The sequence below is a fragment of the Brachyhypopomus gauderio genome, chromosome 19 (genome assembly GCF_052324685.1).
Source record: "Brachyhypopomus gauderio isolate BG-103 chromosome 19, BGAUD_0.2, whole genome shotgun sequence".
NCBI lineage: Eukaryota > Metazoa > Chordata > Actinopteri > Gymnotiformes > Hypopomidae > Brachyhypopomus > Brachyhypopomus gauderio.
In genome coordinates this window covers 11,658,768-11,663,279 of record NC_135229.1, presented here as the reverse complement: position 1 = coordinate 11,663,279, position 4,512 = coordinate 11,658,768, and the positions used below count along the sequence as shown (strand labels likewise).

Below are 4,512 nucleotides of genomic sequence, written 5' to 3'. Positions count from 1 at the left end.
TGGACTTATTGGAGATCATGCCTGCAGTCATACAGTTAACAGGATTAGAGAGAGAGAGAGAGAGAGAGAGAAAGAGAAGGCAAGGCTCATCATATATATGTATACACCATCATCTCTTACGCCTATGGGGTGTCATTCCTGTCTGCAATCCAGTTCTTCACATTCCAATCCAAAAACTCCATCCATCCATCACTTGAAACAGATCAGACTGTCATAGATGATGAATTTTGTGTTTTTGCTTGTGTTCAGTTCAGAGAATAGATGCACTGACCTATAATCAATCTGATGTTATGATCAGGAATTCCTTTGCTGCTGACTTAACAAATAAATAAAACAGTGGCTAATATTACACTTAAACACAGGACCGTGCATGATGAGACCGCAGGAAGAGACAAACACATCAAAAACATCATCTTGTCATATCTGTATTGTCAGTTGTTGCTATGGAAGTAAATGAAATTAGCCCACTCTACTGGAACTTTACATCCCTTTGGAATGAATGTTCTGATTTTTCGTGTATAAACTGGATCCTCGTATTAATTCAGAAGCTCTTTGCACAGCTCATGAAGGAGCTCATGAAGGAGTTCTGTCCGAAACGTCCTGTTCCTCTGGGAACGTTCTGTACCCCTCTGTATTACTGCTTCAAACAGGTCTTGCATTTGTAGATCTTTGCTCTGGTCTTTCTCCGTTGACGCTGGAATTTCACAACTGAGTTTCAGAATCCACACCTCAGTCCCTACAGGCACACAGGAGAGATTCATCTTTCTGCTCCCATAATACCGCAACCTGGCCCTGACAAACCTGGCATTTTTACAGGATACTAATAAAATATTCTTGGGAATTAAGATCTTAAATTCTAATAAAATGTATTGTTATGTTTTGGTAGCATGTAAGTTTTCTGTACTGTAATATCTTGACTGGAATATCTAGTGTTACCCTGGATTTTAGATATATATACTGTACCTGAATAAAATGTTCTTCATTGATGCAGACAGACAAAGATAGATCTGCAGGTGATTATTTATTTATTCAGTTCAACCAGTTGAGCTGGACAGCAGTGTCTCTAAGATACAGTGGGCCTACAGTTGATTAACACGCACTCCGAAGTCTGTCTGCTTGGCACGTCCATTATGGTACAAACTCAAACGTTAAAATATGGCCCTTGTGTGAAATGTTTGGTCTTTCACACCGCATGCTGCAGCACAGCTCGATGTTAGGCCAGAGTAACGTTCCCTACTCACCACAACTTTCCAACTCTCCAGCCAGGACGAAGACCGTGGTTTTGTTTCATTAGGAAGGGACGAATGAAGTCTGGACAGGGGCTGACCATGCCCTGCTAGAACAGCAGAGGGTGGGTACGTGGAGACAGGGCCCACTGCCCGAACAGCGTCCACCGCACAGATGGTGTGGGTAACTCGATCACTCAGACGTAATGCTCTGGTATGGGGTTCACCAGCTGTTTCAAATCAGTGTCCTGCAACACAATGGACAATCGGAGGCTGTGAAAGATACATTTTGATTACTTTTGCCTTAATTAGGAAGTCAAGGCTCTCTGTGTGGTCAATGGTAGTCCTAGGGCAAACAAGCAATTTGTATCCGTCATTCTGATGTTGTGAAGTTACTGCAGGAGATGGCCAGCCTTGGAAACAGCCCACATAGTAATGGGGGTCTGCGATTGTTAAAATGTTGACTCTGGAAATGTAATTTTTACCATTTTTACTCTTGGGTGTTCTTGTTCTTGAGAGGAGGCTTCCTAACACCACCATTTCTTCCTAATTTTGGATGAAGATGACTTTGGGTGATTTTGCGCCATAAAATGCATCTCCATGTTCCATTTGTTAAAATCTCATCGTTGCCTATGCAGCAGTGTAACTCAGAGATTTTAGAAAGCGTCTCCAGGAACTTATTAAGAAAGAAACAAAGAATATTCCGGAAGGACAGCAGTGGGCTCGGACTTCCCTCTGTGAGCTCAGGTTGATGGTTGAATCCTCCAAAGTGTCAGGAATGCAGATTTAGTACAGCAGGGCCATGGGTTCTAATAACATGGCTTTTAATTTTAACAGCGCTCAGTGTGAACTTAAGTAAGGTCCTTAACCCAAAGCCTCTCTAAGGGGTCTCTGGCTCTTCCTGTACCTTGTGTTCCAAGGATATAGAAATCAGGCTTGCTGGTAGCACTGGCACATGCCATGTAGTTAATTTTAAAATGTTTACATACTCATTTGATAATAGTTTTTTTATTTTTGAAAATGCTTGGAATGTGCTTGAGACCATATAATACATATTAAGGAAATACATGTAATGACATTAATTAATCAGGATACAAATAAGTGCCCCATTAAAGATACAGAAAATGGGCAGTAATTTTGAGGACAATCACTCAAGGGGTAGTTGCCATGTGGGGTAGTTGCCATGTGGGGTAGCTACCACACAGAGTAGCAGAGAAAGTTTAAGATTTAACACCCTTACATCCCCACATGACTGACCCAAAAGCTTACAGACACTGATGCAAACACAGCACGCCATGAGCTACAACTCAAACTTAAACGTGACTTAACTCAAACAGCTGTGCGTGTGCACAGAACAGTTTCCTTAACAGATTTAGTCCAAGTTCAGTCAAAATGTTAATGTATCCACCATACGTTCTGATTTTACCCAGGGTGCATCTGTGATCTTTTGTTCTACCCCCATACAGTTTGGCAGTGGAAACGCTAATGAAGTTCATACTGTGTTTCTCATTCATCAACACACATAACGTCATCGGAGCACTAATAGTAATTATGTGATTCTAGTAAACACCTCTGATCTTGAATGCTGTCATTAGCCTTTCCTTACGACAGCTATTATAGCTCATTGCTAAACCATACTACAGCATGGGCCAGCTATGTTCATGGAAGGCGGAGGCCAGACCTGGCGGGGTAATGTTAGGGCCGCCGTCTCCCCGTCACGGTGAGCTCCTCCGTCTCCGGGACACGTCCCAGGTCTGCGTCTAATATTTCTCCAGTCCTCCGTCTGTCCAGGTGCCTTTTTGAGGCAGATGACTTATTGCAAGAGTCACATGGACATGAAAGGAATGAGGGAAAAGGATTAGGAGCAGTGCAAACCTGTGTGTGTGTGTGTGTGTGTGTGTGTGTGTGTGTGTGTGTGTGTGTGTGTGTGTGTGTGTGTGTGTGTGTGTGTGTGTGTGTGTGTGTGTGGTTTATTTCTTTCTGAGACACATATTAAGTGACCACTTACACCTCCTTCACCTGAGTGACATCACTTACACCTCCTTACACTTACACCTGAGTGCATTGCCATGTAAATGCCACCTTTAGCATTCCAGCCTTGCCAGTTTGACATTTAATCAGTTTGATGTTCTTTCCTCTTTCAGCTCAGCCTGTGGACATTTGATGTTTGACTGATGCAGCCACAATGCAAGATTTACCATCTATAGAATTTATATGTGGTGCAATTTCTGAGAATGTTTACGATGAGATTCGCAAACCCACAAAGATGAACAAGACACATTACATAACATTCAAAGTATACTTACTCTTCCCCATTAGGATATGGGGATTTTACCACAGTAGTTCCACAACAACAATTATTGGGTTCTGCTTCTGATTCTTCTGTACAAGGATGAATAGTGTCAGATCGAGTGGCCATTTTGGTGTTGCTCTGCTGTGATGTGATTGTCATCTCAGACATTTACATATACCCCATGTCCACAGATATACCCCATGTTCACAGATTTACCCCATGTCCACAGATATACCCCATGTCCACAGATTTACCCCATGTCCACAGATATACCCCATGTCCACAGATTTACCCCATGTCCACAGATATACCCCATGTCCACAGGTATACCCCATGTCAACAGATATACCCCATGTCCACAGGTATACCCCATGTCCTCAGATATACCCCATGTCCACAGGTATACCCCATGTCCACAGATATACCCCATGTCCACAGGTATACCCCATGTCCACAGATTTACCCCATGTCCACAGATTTACCCCATGTCCACAGATATACCTCTTCTCCACAGGTATACCCCATGTACACATGGGGTACATATACCCCTTGTCCACAGGTATACCCCATGTCCACAGATATACCCCATGTCCACAGGTATACCCCATGTCCACAGATATACCCCATGTCCACAGGTATATCTCTTGTCCACAAGAATGTCCTCGTTTCAATCCCTTTAACTTTGAACATACGGAAGAGCTCAGGATCAGTGCGGCGGATCAGATTGGCTGCCATCTTTTAAGAGGACGTGGAGTGCCACCTCTGTGGCGGGGGTAACCTTACACTTAACAAACACGCCTCCTTCAGCCAGCCACATCCGGCAGCTGCTTTGGCCGTTTGCCAACGAAAACACGTCCTCCCGCCCTGACGACCTTACGACCCGGCCCTGACAGAGGGTCCCGGACTGAGGACGTCATAACCGTCAAGCTTTTGAAATGAGCGTGTGTGTGTGTGCTTTTGAACCTGGGTGCCAGGTTCATTCTGACCCTCGTG

At 43.8% G+C, this 4,512-nt stretch overlaps 1 long non-coding RNA gene across 1 annotated transcript; it reads right to left on the bottom strand.

Annotated features, from left to right (window-relative positions):
- Positions 1–562: 562 nt before the first annotated feature.
- Positions 563–3,005, bottom strand: LOC143482823 (uncharacterized). The gene is made up of 3 exons (XR_013122302.1): positions 2,908–3,005; positions 1,242–1,474; positions 563–736 (listed from the first exon to the last, which is right to left on the bottom strand). It is a non-coding gene; the product is annotated as an uncharacterized LOC143482823 (long non-coding RNA).
- Between the last annotated feature and the right edge of the window lie 1,507 nt (positions 3,006–4,512).